This window comes from Tachysurus vachellii, chromosome 17 (assembly GCF_030014155.1).
Source record: "Tachysurus vachellii isolate PV-2020 chromosome 17, HZAU_Pvac_v1, whole genome shotgun sequence".
Lineage (NCBI taxonomy): Eukaryota > Metazoa > Chordata > Actinopteri > Siluriformes > Bagridae > Tachysurus > Tachysurus vachellii.
In genome coordinates, this window is record NC_083476.1 from 3,512,501 (window position 1) to 3,527,500 (window position 15,000).

General features: G+C 42.2%; 1 protein-coding gene across 4 annotated transcripts in view; it reads left to right on the forward strand.

The window, feature by feature from the left end:
• The window catches only part of vav2 (vav 2 guanine nucleotide exchange factor), a 162,709-nt gene that overhangs the window by 2,203 nt on the left and 145,506 nt on the right, over positions 1 to 15,000 (forward strand). The window lies entirely within an intron of this gene.

Genomic DNA, 15,000 nt, shown 5'->3' on the forward strand with positions numbered 1-15,000 from the left:
ACTCACTCGCTATCTCACTCACTCTTTTGTGAATCTCCACATTCACTTTCACCTAATTTAGACGTTTTTGGACAGTAGCAGGAAACCCAAATGAGTGGGGAACTGAAAAAACTGCACCGTGTGGAACTGAAAAAAAGTTGAAACGTATGTGAAAAGTTGAAGTGTATGTACGTGCAGTGCAACATCTCAGATCTCTCTCGATGAGTGAACTGTGTGTGTGTGTGTGTGTGTGTTTGGGATGGGGTGGTGCCCCGGTGGAAGGCGGATGCTCAGGGGAAGCTTGGCTTTGTCAACATAAAATCATGAACAAAAAACTCCTCAAAACACGCAGCTTCTGTTTCGTGGAATGCGATGTCCTGCCAGGGATCCCAATGTGAGAAGGGGAATACTTTCAGTTTTCATATTTTTCCACAGAACAATCACAATGTGAGTTTGTACACATGTGCTTGTTTATACGAGAGAAAGACGATCTTTGCTTTTGAGCTGCGTTTTCGTTCGCACGCTTGTTTTTTTTATTATTCAGTTGAAAAATCAGAACAAAATGTTGTTAGCCGCTAAGTCTGTAGCGTGTATGAAATAGCCTGTTTAATAAGAGTAGAATTAAAGGCGGGGTTAAATTGGATCAATTTTGTCATCAACGTATTATTCGCTTTATAATTACAGATTAAATTTGACCTCAAACTTTACATTTATCATTAATACGTACATCGGTGTCTTTACCCTTGAATATTAATCTCTGAGATTTCTCATGCTAAACTTGTTCAGGCAGCGAGACTCTTTGCATGTCAATGTGAGCTCAAATGTCAGATGTCTATTCTATGTGAAGAATTTGGCTCGTGCGTAATTTCTTGTTTAAGATTGCTCTAAAATTTCAAGGGCAGATCTTGATCTGTGAAGCTGTGAAAAGCACTCTGAGGCGATCCGTTCTAGGAAATTAATCAACGGATTAGCAAAGCGGACTGACTTTAACTTTAACCGCTTCGATAACAGCACGTCCTGAAAGGTACTTATTTATTAAATAATGATGTCATTCATTCATCTTCTACCGCTTATCCGAACTATCTCGGGTCACGGGGAGCCTGTGCCTATCTCAGGCGTCATCGGGCATCAAGGCAGGATACACCCTGGACGGAGTGCCAACCCATCGCAGGGCACACACACACACACACACACACACACACTCATTCACTCACGCAATCACACACACTAGGGACAATTTTCCAGAGATGCCAATCAACCTACCATGCATGTCTTTGGACCGGGGGAGGAAACCGGAGTACCCGGAGGAAACCCCCGAGGCACGGGGAGAACATGCAAACTCCACACACACAAGGTGGAGGCGGGAATCGAACCCCGACCCTGGAGGTGTGAGGCGAACGTGCTAACCACTAAGCCACCGTGCCCCCCTAAATAATGATGTATTTTTAAAAATTTGTAGCTATGTTTAATGTTGTGAAACAGCTAGAAGAGCAGTTAATGCCTGTAATCATTTATGTTAGACAAAACATGAAGTCGGTCATGCAGTTTGTTGCCTCGATGCTGTACGATACGGCGTCCTCTCTCCTAATGACGTTCCCATGTTGATCGCTGACGTATGAGACTTCTTCCTTCTATAACTGCTAAATCTTCATGCAATTCCTTAATAAGACAATTACACATTTGTCTCTTCTAAGTTACACAACAATACATTTTTTAATTCTTTTATTATTAGACTTGTATATTAATATAAGTCTCCGTATAAGTCTCTGGGGTAAGCTGTTACTGTAGACATGATCATTTCAACATAAAAAAAAAACAACCTGATTTGCTTTACAGGCTAAAGTTTTGTCAGAGCTGCTGAGAACAATAATGTTTAATGTTTAAGGCTTAAGCGAACAGAGGAACCCCAGCGTCATCCAGATCCACCAGTGTCCTCCCCGAGCTCCTGTGACAGTCTGAGAGGAAGGACACGACTGGAAACCGAATCAGTGGTGTGATTTACGATTGCAAAAGGTCACCGCGTGCTTTGATACACGCTAGTGACTTTTTTATGACCTCTATTAAATCACAGCTCAGTGATTACACGGCTGGTTCGTGTAGGAAGTTTTTCTGATGCCGGAGCCCGGATAGTTCTCCAAGCCCGAGCTCTCTAATCAAAAACACATATCGGCTGATGACCTTTAATCCTGCCAGGTTTATTTATTGCATGTGTCTGTTTGGCGACTCAGGATTATTGTACTTGCTGGACAACAGAGACGAAGATGTTGTAAGTTAAAATGCTAAGGGGTTATAATTAGCTAATTAGCTCATAAGTCATAATTTGGACGGCTGCACTACGGCAGCAGATACCGGCAAGTCATGTGAAGGTAAAGTACTATGTTTTTTGGGGGCTAGTACCCCATAACACTGAAAATACAAACGCATTTGCATGCTGATTATTTTCCAACAACATAATGCTAATATCCTGTAGACTACAATTATAGACTACTAGACCTTACCCATTGTCTATACACGTAGACTTCACATATAGCCTTTACCCATAGCCTTTACACATAGCTTTTACCCATGGACTTTACCCATAGCTTTTACCCAGGGACTCTACCCATGGACTTTACCCATGGACTTTACCCATAGCTTTTACCCAGGGACTCTACCCATGGACTTTACCCATGGACTTTACCCATAGCTTTTACCCAGGGACTCTACCCATGGACTTTACCCATGGACTTTACCCATAGCTTTTACCCATGGACTTTACCCATAGCTTTTACACATAGCTTTTACCCATGGACTTTACCCATAGCTTTTACCCAGGGACTTTACCCAGGGACTTTACCCATGGACTTTACCCATGGACTTTACCCATGGACTTTACCCATAGACCTTACCCATAGACCTTACCCATAGACCTTACCCATGGACTTTACCCATAGCTTTTCCCCATAGCTTTTACCTGTAGTCTACATCCATAGACTTCACCTTTAGTGGACCTCTATAGACTTCACTCCATAGACTACACCTATGCACTACACCTAAGGTCAACTCTGAAGTATCATTTTGCAGAATGAAAAACAGTGCTGCCTGTCCAGCTCTTGTGATCGTCAGTCCTGAGGCACGACGAATGGACACTGAGGCCAGTGTCGGTATCAGGCGCTGCCAGGCTCTACAGTTCCAACACAGCGTCTCATTTAAACAGTCCTCAGCGTGTGGAGGCCGTAAGAGAGCACATCTCCCCAGCTCACAGCACCAGAGAAAATACAGAAGCTCTGCACTGTAGCTGTCAATCACATGGATAATCAGAGATGTCGTGCCTTCTCTCGGCTATAACGAGCACTGAGGTCTTCAGTCCATCATCTTATTTATCCAGGATGTGCCAAGAATAGTATTTGAAAGGCAAAGCTTTCAGCTTAGTGTTGTAAACTTGGCAGTCGATGTAGGAGAAAAGTTTAAAGGAAGTGTAGTGAGAAATTATCAGAAAATTATATAAATTAAATGTTTTTGGTATCTGGTGTATTTAAATATTTTCTTCTTACTTCACAGACCACCATTAAACAGTAAGTGAGTTCTGACTCATTGGATTTTTGTGGTTTTATCTCGGTACATTGAGACGTGACTAAATTCTTGGGTGAGGTAACAGTACCTCTGCTGCTGACACAGCAGGCAGAGATACAGAGGTTGAAAATACACAGATTATTTCTTTAATATCATATCGAACCTAGTTTTAAGTTTTAATCTAACTTTGCGTCGTATGCTAGAGAACGGTGTGTCGGGGTTTGCTCGGTACGAGCCGGCACCGATGCTGTACGGTAGCGCAGGGAGCGCCGGATGGATAACCATCTCGAACGTATTTGTCTGAGCGCGACAGATCTGGGATTTGTGATGGAATCTGTTGATGTTGTTTTTCCTGGTGGAAAGGCAGTAGTGAATGCCTGAGGCGTGATTCATGCAGCAGCTGTGTGTGTGTTTGTGTGTGTGTGTGTGTGTGTGTGTGTTTTGGTGCATACCACACACAACCACGTGTTTTGATACCTGTGTTTCCAGACTCCATCTAGCTCTGGGAACACGTCTTCTCTTTCTTCTCCCCCTCCCCTGTGACTGCAGGGCTTCTGGGAACACACACCCTTCTCTTTCCTCTTTCGCTACAGCTAATTTGTTGCATTTAGCTCAACCTCTTTTTGCGCTCCACTAGACCCACAGGGCACACGCAGGAAGCCTGCTTGTTTAGCATAATGCTTTCGTTCTGTATTTCTTATTTTTACAGCCTTCTCTGTTGGCGAGACAGATGTGTTCATAACGCTCGTAAGCTTCTCCGCAGTGAAACTAGATTTTATTTTACAAGTCGGCGAGTCTGATTTATCCGCCATATCAAGCCGCTTTCCCCTCTGAATCGTCTCTGACGTCTTTCCCTCGGGCTTTGTTCTTCCATGTTACACCAGGATTCCTCAGTTTGATAAATAATGCAGAGTACTTTACATTATTTTATGCTCCATTTTTATATCTGATTTGCTAAAATGACCAAATTTGCAAGCAACACTTGAGATTTCGACCACTTTATTTTATTTTAATGGTTAGCTGATGACCGATGCATTTGAGTGAATAATATAAGCTATGGTTAGGAGCTGTGAGGAACGCGTATAGAACTCAAAGTCTATTATAAGAAATAGCGTCTGAGACGTTTCAGCGTCTCAGGACCGATCGATTTTATAAACATACAGCCGGCATTTACTCGTTATTTACAAGCGTGCGCTAGATACAGATCCTGTGTCACAGATCTCTAATGTTAGGTCGAAGTTGACATTATTTATAAAGTATATTTGGTGTATTGTCATAACCAGCACCGACGTAATTAAACAAACAAACAAACAAAACAAAATCCCAGACCTTCCGGCTATGACTCACGGACAAGTGGTAAACAAGGCGTAAGCTAATCTGACAGGATGCAATACATCCAGCTCTGACTTTGTTTGTGTATTGGGATAATAGGATTGAACAGATTCCATCGGGATTTAGGATTTCGAGGATGTTTTTTTTTTTTTGTCGCCTGTGTACTAAAACAAATCCTCGGCCACGAATCCTTCACGTCGACTTAAAATACAGAAGCTATTTTTTTTTGTTTTATATCAACAGCAACTGCTATAATCATCATTTATAAACAAAGCAGAGCGTCTTTGTCGTGTCGAGGTTCCTCATGAGCAGTTCAACGTATAGCGTGATTATAGAGCCTTAATAGTGAACGCTGTGCCTGTTGAGACGTTAAGGATTTGTAATATTTATCCTGTTTGTCCAGAAAGCACTTTTTAGCTCTGTCTCTTAATCCTGTCCGAAGTCCATTTCTCGTTACCGGAGTCTGGAGCAATCCCGAAGAAGTCTTGAGTAATTCAATCTAGCTGTTTTGTATGCGCTTCACCTTTGACCTGTGGCAGCTGGGTGTAAATGATTTCATTTACCGCACTCGTTAGGACAACTTTCTGGGCCGTCCGGTCACGTCGTGGCCGGGGAAAGTTAATATGATTTAGGAGAGGAGGAAATTGGTGGCTACTCGTGGTGGTAATTTGAATAGACACACTGTGTCCTGTGGGGGTGGGGGTGGGGGTGTGGTGGGGACACACCGATTGGAGAACGGGTTCCATATTCGTACGAATGCACGTAATTATCATGTCACAAAGCCTTTTTTTGGGACAAACCTAACAAACTGACAGCACACTGGAGCTTTCACTTGCCCAGAAGGATAACTAACGTATTTGTGCTTCGTCTCCAGCTGTGTTTGTGCTGGTGTGATTCAGCGAGTGTGTCAGAATACTGAGCTATAAGGAGCAGTCGCTCAGTCCGTCCTGTTTGCTGTAGAAGGAGACTCGAATGAAGAACGCGTCACGTCGCGTCATGGCAACCCCTTAAAAAAACAAACAAAACAAACTAAGGACTTCCTTATAGTTTTCCATCAGGAATCAATAAATGTTATCTTATCTTATACCCAGGTTTAAGTCTTGATATCGCACTTCGGTGTCTTACTTTTAAATGATATCATTTCTTCTCACTTCGACGACCCTAATTGACGTTCCGTAATGAAATCGTTTGCCAGCCCTTCGGGAGCAGTTTATCATTCAGCAGTCTAAAACTCGAAACCGTTTCCTATTCAGCGCAGCAGGAATAAACCTTCTGGTTCTGCTGTGTGTTTGTGTGTTGATGTGTTTATGTGCAGTTCAGGGGTTTCAGATTCTCTCCGTATGATATATAATAGCAACAGTCGCTCATGATAGAATGTCTCGGTTACGTCTCCGTCTCGTCCCTTTACTGGTGGAAGCCGAAACCGCCATCAGGCCCACGTTATTACTGTATTTTTTTATTTTTTTTTTTTATTAGTCCTTTATAGTCACACGCATTAGTGTCTAGTTCACGATAAGATGCTTTCGCAGCAGGATTTCCAGAAGCCGTTTCTGTCTTAAGTGACATTCTGTTAGAAAAATGGAGAACAAACCCATTTGCGAAGCCGACGCTCGTAAAAAAACAAAACAAAAAAACAAGCTCCATCTGTGAGAATTTTGTTCTAGGATCTTAACATGCAGACGAACCGAGAAATAAGACAAATCTTTTTATTTATTTGTTTTAGATGGTCTGGATGTGTTTGTTTGAGCTTCTGGGCTTTCTGCTGTAAATGTTATGCAGCACAATGTACAGGGTTTGGCTTGCGTGCGTGTGTGTGTGTGTGTGTGTGTGCGGACTCTCTAGTCGTGGATTAATGAGAGCTTCTAGTCGAGGAGGAGACTGACGACGATAAGATCAGGAGAAGCAAACAGTTCTCTCAGTGGTTCCTAACCACTGCAAACTCTCACAAGATAAGCTTCTTAATATTTGCTCACTATCTCCTCAAACGAACAAACGAGATATGATTGTCTCTCTGTAGCACACCTTTTTTTTTTTTTTTACGGTACTCGATTCGGCACGTTGCGGAATTTCCGAGCAACGCCAGCCAATATCCCATTACTGAGTAGTATTGATCAAATCTCCTAATTGGCTGGGGAAAGGAAAGGGACACAGGTAGGGTTGCAACATTCGAGCCTGTTGTGCAGAAACCCTCCTGTTTATTGATTCTGTGAGGAGGGGCAGAGGATGTGAGAGTTAATCATGCAAACTAATGTAACGGACAGCAGCATAAGGGAGGGCTGGTTTCCTCCCTGTTCCTGTCGCTTCCTTGTCTACTCTCCCTATATTTCAAACCAGCTTTAAAATAGCCACTGTGACTTTTTTTCCCTACTCGGCGTCACGTTCGATAGATATTTAAAAAGCAGCCACAAGTTACACCGATCCGGATTATAGGTTTCTAAAAGCGACGCGTTCTTCACATCCCACGTAGTAACAGCGACCGTACGTGATCACGACACAGCGCTGTTCAGTTCTCAGCTCTGACTCTCGGTGCTCTGGATGTAATACGTTATTCTTTCCTCACAACCTAAGCTTATCTTCTGTGTTGGGGTTTTTATTAATGCCGCATGTATTCAAAGCAAGCTGAAGGGGGAAAAAAAAACAAAACGATCCTCTAGTGTGGCGACGTGACGCGCTGTTTGGTTGGTGAACATCCCATAATACTTACCGAATATATATATATATATATATACATAATATATATATACCGAATATATATATATATATATATATATATTTCCATGGATACGTCAAAATTTTCACCGTCACACACAAACGCACCTGCCCAGTCCAGACACGAAGGTAACAGACGTTTTGATGCGATTTTTTAATTCAGACCGTGCTTTCGGCAGGAACACTGAACGTTAATATCCGCGTGTTATCATCACGTGCGTCTCGGCGGGCCGTATTTGATTTAATCAAAGCGCTCTGTAGCATGCAGGCAGTGTGGAACGTTTCCTGTTTAGAGGAAAACCCTAAACACAGGGGTTCTGTAACAGTCCTGATCAGACTGATGTTCCAGATGGAAATCCAGCGTGATTTCCATTTTACTTCTCAGTCCGAGTGCATCAGTGTGACAGGTAGGCAAATATGTAGCAACCCGAACCCAGAGATGCAAACCAGTGACATCCAAGAGATTGTGTGTGTGTGTGTGTGTGTGTGTGTGTGTGTGTGTGTGTGTGTGTGTGTGTGTAAGCACACCATACATCATATTTTAGGATGGAGTTAGTAGTTGTTTGATCCAACCTGACCATCAAGGCAGTTAACAGATTTCATGTAAACAGGTATTAAACATTTGATGCGTTGACGTCACCAGGACTTTCTGTTTCAGAAGGAAACATGCAGAATAAAACCACAGCTAAAAATATCACGACAACTTCAAGTGTTCGTGTACTGTTAACGTTAGTAATATTTCACGGTATTTTACGATACACACGTACGACGTATAGCAGAAATACCGGTGTCATGATTTAATACGGAAGGTTTAATTCTTTTTTTTCCTCTCTGTATGGAAAGGGCATTTTTGCGAAGGGGACTAGATGATCACCACTGAAACACGAGGAATAATCACACTGTGTAATCGTCTCACACTGATGTGATTATTTGATTCCATGTGGACAAACACCGAAATGAATTTTTCTATGATTCGCCAAACACACACGGCACGTTCGGCCGCGTCTCTTCCGGAGAGATCCCGCCGTTCAGGACGATATTAAAGACGTCCTCAAGACGTGACTGCTAGGGCTAGCAGATTTCAGTCTGTTTGTTTTTTTTTTTTCTAATATTGTAAAAAAGCATAAGCCGTTACTGTGATATTAGATTTCAGCGTTTAGAATGTAGACAAAAATGTCTCACAAATACGCGTTCTGATTTTACTTTTATTCGGTTAATGGGGTATCGTGTCCGATCTTGATGGATGGCGTCTGCGAAACCAATTTCCTGCACGTAAAGAAGAGCCGCTGTAACAGCAGGTAGGATTACAGAGCAGCTTTTCTTATTAAAATAGGAAGAAGTTTGCGAAACATGGCATCAGCGAGCCTGGGGTGTAATGAAAGAGATGATGCGTGACGGGATTTAGGAGAAAAAAACAAACAACAATCGAAAAAACAGCCTCATTCGGGGAAATCAGGAGAAACAGATGATTGTGTGTGATTGAGGGGAAGCTGTCTGTTAGACGTGAGCTGTGAGCCTAAAGGCTGTCTTCAGCGGACCTTTCGTCGCACTTCCATTTGCTCTACTTTCTATTAGTGACAACAGAAAAAAAAAGTCCCTAAATATGTTAGGCATAACTGCTGGAGGATTTCCTCAGGCCTCCATCCTTCCGGCTTTTCTCTGCACAGACTCTGCTGTGGAAACCTTCCCCCAAAACCACGAGCATCCAGATTGGAAGACTATCAGAGAGCTCGGGAAACACACCCATGTGAGGAGGACATGCGAGGAGGCGTCGAGCTGAAGAATGCGCTGAAACGCTGGATGTCACAGGGGTCACGTCTGTGGGCGTGGCTCTGTCTGCCTGCATCTAGTGCTTATGTTTAGTTTAGGCTTTGACCCAATCCTCCTTTCTTCTTAAGAGCAGTTTCCTCGCTCACAGGTCACGCCTCGATCCGCGGAAAATCTCCGTTTTGTCCGTGAAACGTCCAGACGAAACGTTATTAAAGGTGAACTGAAGAAAACAAAACATTTGAAACATGAAGCTTTTATTGTAGCAGGGTTTAAAGATGTTCCTTTTTTATCATAAATACACTCCAATACATACAGTAGGATAGAAACAGGAGGAAATATATGAAAGTGATAAATATCCCACATCATAACCTCTTCGTGTGGTGGACGATTCAGATTTCCTCTTCTAGTCTCTGTTTAGTTTAGAATTTTTTTTTTGTCCGTAGCCTCTGACGAACAAATCCGATCGTAAGCCCTGCGTTTTACTGACTAGCGCAAAACTAAAGTTTTTATTTCTTATGTTTGACTTTTAAACATAATTTAGACACCAGTGTGACGCGCTGCGTCGATAACTTTTTTTTTTATAATAAAAAAATATAAATAATATAATAATATATAATATAAAAATTTTTTTTTTAAATATTTCAACTTTTTTTTCCACCGTATCTTCTAAAGAGAATGTTGTAATATTTCAAAAAGGATGTTGTAATGTTTTGAGGAAAAAGTCTGAATATTTAATAAAAAAAAAAAATAAATAAAAAATGTCAGTGTTTGGAGAAGACTCGTAATATTCCTAAAAATCTTTCTTTAATTATTAGTACTAGTTCTGAAACGGCCGTGCAAGAAATTGCGTTTATTTAAAAGAACGAACCACACAAACTTTGTCTTGTTCTTGTGTAGGAAGCGATGCAGATGTCCTTCGAGCCTACCGACGGTTACGTCTGCTTACAGCGATCGAGTGCACAGCGTGTTCTGGCATACGGACTCGCCATTAGGCTTTTATTTTCCAGTCCGCGTCCATCTGCTATGACGCACCGGGGGCTCGATGCAGAGCGTGCAGGAGATCCACTGCTTCAAGATCCTCATCATCCTTATTGCATGGCATGCAGATGGATCCATTAAAAACCTAAAAGTTTATGGATTTTATTTTTAAAACAGTGACTCATAAAACTCTCTCATATCGAGTCGAACTGTCTTGCTAACTCCACCAGACTAATGCGTTATTAATGTTTATACTCCATCAATCTAAGGTCATAGCTAAAATTTTCCGCAGTAATGTGGTGACTTGTAACAGGAAAGCACAAAGGTTATAAAGTTCTTATGAAGCTCCACATGTCACTACGTAACGAGTTGGTTATTAAAGCTCTACTCGCTAGTGGGGGGGAAGGTGTAGAAGACAGTAGTGAGAGCAGCTCTGCCGTATGGGTTAAAGACGATGTTGAGGTTCTCTTTAGGAGTGACGAGGATGGACCGAGGTTGGCTGTTTTGGGGACGGACACAGAGAGGCTAGATTGAGATGGTTTGGACGTGTACAGAGGAGGGAGATGGTTATATTGGTAGAAGGATGTTGGAGATGAAGCTGCCAGGTAAGAGGTCAAGTGGAAGGTGAAAGAGGAGATATATGGATGTGTTAAATGAGGACATGAAGGTAACTGGTGTGAGAGTAAAGGATGCTGAGGAAGTGGAAACAGATGACTAATGTGAAAAACAGAAAGAGGAAGAAGAAGAGACTCTAGGTTCTGAGCCTAGAACTTTCCTTCACCTGGTGAACTAGCTAATACAGTTTGGTTTCGTCTGCTTCTCAGTTGTAAAATCCTCTCTGTCGTCAGTCTTCACGTATCTCTTCCAGATGTCATCCTTGCTTTGGCTCCATCGTTTCATTATTTTCTGTGAATTTCGCTTCACGCTTCAGATTGTTGTCTCTGTACACAGTCGTTTTATTTTTAGACGAACGGTGAAATAGATGCGGGTTTTTCTCTAGGGGACTCAAACTTTTGCAGCGTATGTCAGATTAACACTGTAGTTTAATTGTCAAGTGTTAATCACCACGCGGGCGCAACTGAGCGCAGGTGTTTTATATGCGGCATTTTTTTCTTCCTTTCTTTTTTTTTCTTTTATTCTTTTTTACTTTCTATAAATGTTTATTTTTACAGAAGCACCAGATATAAATTCCAGCGAAGCCAGCACAATAATTTAACTTCTTCCTTTACGACACGGGATTGAAGCTTTGTTTCGGACCCTAACTGCTCATACGGGACGGAGCGGATTTCGAGTCCTGCAACCGAGCGAGAACAAAAAAAAAAAACAAAAAAAGGCATTTTATTTCCTTTTTCATTAGTCTTCAGATAGCACCCAGCGGAGAGTGTGTGTGTGAGAGTGTGTGTGTGTGTGTGTGTGTGTGTGTGTGTGTGTGTGTGTGTGTGTGTGTGTGTGTGTGTGTGTGTGTGTGTGTGTGTGCACGACTGACGCATTTCTCCACTGCTCTGTAACACTTGGCAGCCTCCACCAATCTTTTTCCCATAAAGCTTTTCTGCGCTCAAGCCCTTGATGTTTTCACTACATCTACCCAGTGTATATGTGTAAAGACCGGTGCTACATTTGAATTATTAAAAACATTCATTTCCTTGTTGTCAAAGCAAACACAAGACGCTTCGAATAAGAAGGTCTTTCCCTTCGAGTGTTGAGACAGCCTGCACTTTCACCTTTTACAGCTCCAGTAATCTGAATAAACATCTCTGCCAGGACAATAACCTGATAAAGAACTTTACAGTTAACGGTATATCCCATAAATCCTAAACAAAACCAACCCCAACACTCATCTGATTATAGTTTTGAGTTCAAGGACAGCGTAAACGTAATAGGAATCTTAAATCCGTTGCATTAATAAACTCCTCGACCGACCAGCGTCCTCTTGACCTTGTAGAGCGTGGAGGTTCACACGGACGTGGAATAACATTGGGTCTGACCAGCACTTCTGGAACAGCCTTTTGAGATGATGAACTGCAGAGTCTGGATTCATTAATCTTTCTCCCCTGAAGCCTTCATCTTCCTGCTGGTCCTCATCCAAACCTGCTGCTGTACGGCATTACAAACAGGCTACCGCCAGCCTGGCCTCAGCAGGCTCGAAACACAGCAGAGAAAAATACCTCACGGTGTTATTGCGAGTTACGGTTCTGGATGTGCATTTAAAAAGAATAAAGAATAACGGCATCTGAGACGGCGTTAGGATTCCTGTCAAGTCGACCCGATGCAGCAGCAGCGCCGTCCGCCCTCTTCTACATCCGTAAGCACGAAGACGGCGTTCTGCGATTGGCTGATCGCACTCGGATCTCGACAGATTAAAACTACTTTTTTTTCCTCCCAGGAAAAAAAATGCTTTCTTCTGGAAAATACGACAACCACATCAGTCCATCGGTTAAATAAAAAATATATCGTGATATTTAGTCATTTATATTACGTGGCTACATCAGAGACTTCAAAGAATTTATTTGTTTGAATGTGTCGTATGTAGAATTTTTGGAATGTGTTCTTTTAAAAAAAAAAAAAAAAAAAAAAAGGCATTATTAGTGTGTAAAAAAAGGTATCAGGATATTATTTTTAGAATATTTTTGGAATACACACCCAAATGTTCTGTGTACGTGACCAGGGTAAAAAAAGTTGTAGAGAATAGGTGGAAGGTATTTTTTGTGTGTGTGTGTGTGTGTGTGTGTGTGTGTGTGGGCGCTTGGGAGATGCTCAGGAAAACTCTATTGTGTGGGTATGTGTGCTTATGCACAGAAGGGAATAAAGCAAACTGTGTGTGTGTGTGTGTGTGTGGGTGTGTTTAAACAAAGATAAATGGTGTTGTGTTTCATTGTATACCACAGCGCTGTTGATTTCTGGATTCTGATTGGTCAGAAGGTGTTGAGTGTTGATTTTGTGTTACTGTTAGCTCTGACGCTAGTTCCAGGGAGGTTTCTATTAACGCTCTTTTTCTGAGATGTTATCGTTTCTAGAGTAACAGCTCACACCCGGCACACGACGATCTAATTTTAACCGTATCCTGTTCCTTATGTATAATACACGCCGTATCGAGTGATATGATCTAAAGTCGTTCAGGAACGTTAGCCCGCTCTTCACGCTTAGGATGCAGGCCGGCGTTTTCCAGCGTTAACGTAACATTTGTGTCTCTGCCGTGCGGCCGCTATTTGATAGCGTTTGTTAAATGTCATGAACAAATGCCGAGACTTTGCTTATTCGTTCGCACGATCGGTTTCTATACAACGGCCCATAACAGGCCAGACCTTGACCTACACACACGCGCAATCGTGGCTGCTTTATCAGTCATGTGCGTCGTTTGCTTAAGGCGCTCTTCGAGCCAAACGAACATCTCGCCGGTTATGGAGCTTATTCTAACAGGAAATGGAGGCATAATAAACACACGGTCACGTGACCACACACACTCAGCTATACAGTGTTGTGTAGTAGTGAGTAGTTTTAAGTCATGCTGTTTTCATAATATAATGAGGTGCGAAACGATCTGATATTTGGTCATTCGACTCAAGCACTCGCAGCTGATTTTCCTGTTTGGCCGCCGGCCACAGAAAAGGTTCATGAGACTTTTTTTTTTTTCCCCCATCATTATAACTTAATGTAACAGCGTCAGAGCAGCTCCATGGTACAAAGATGCCATTTTCATCCAAGAGCATTTGGCCGGCTTCACCGTCTGCTGTCTGTGCCGCACCAACAAAGCCTGTATAAAAAAAGCGACAGGCAGATGTTGGGGACCCCTGGCCCCGAGACGCCCTGCTGACAACGCTGTCTCCTTCACTTCCCCGATCGTCAATTAGACACGGCCTCCCTCTTTCACCGCCTGATCTGAAAAGAGAAAGAAATCCATTCACAGTGAAGGAAGTCCATTTGTGAGCTATTTTATCTTTTATCAGAAGAGTTAACTGTTGGTTACAGAAGCCGAGTCAGTGATTTGAGTGTCAGTGGTGTGTGTGTGTGTGTGTGTGTGTGTGTGTGTGTTTCTTCATTAGTCGTTCTTAGACTTTGTCCCTATTGTTAACTTTTATTATTAGTTTAGCAATTAAGTTTATAACTTTGTCCTTATTAACCCCTCGTCACCGTCCGCACGTCTGCTGTTTCTTTACTGCGTTTTCACACAACCTTTCTACACAATCTATTTGAAAAGCTCCACTCACTCACGTCTCATTCGATAAACAGATATTCTGTATAGAATTTTCCTTTTATTTTTTAACTCGTATCACACAAGAAAACGAGGCGTGTCGCAGGTCGTTCCTGACAAACACATACAGCTGATTCTTATTGCTCTGTTTTTAATTCACATAGAGTTGAAAAATGTTTCGCACTTACAGGTTTATTTACAAAGTCGGGGGGAAAAACCTATAACCGAGGACAAACTGCTTAACGGCGCAGCAACGTCGTATGGCGTCTAATTAAATAGTCTACAGGGCTCGTTTAGAAAGCGCCTAAACGCGATGGCTAATCAAATTAAAAAAAAAAAAAAAGAACCAAGAAGACCAAAACAAACATCCTAATAATGAATTTTGTAGCCTCGGGACGCGTGAGGATTATACAACGAGTAGCACTGGGAATAACGATCTTTCATTACAGGCTCAGTTACTTTCTGGACCTTTCCAATTATTTTGTTTATCG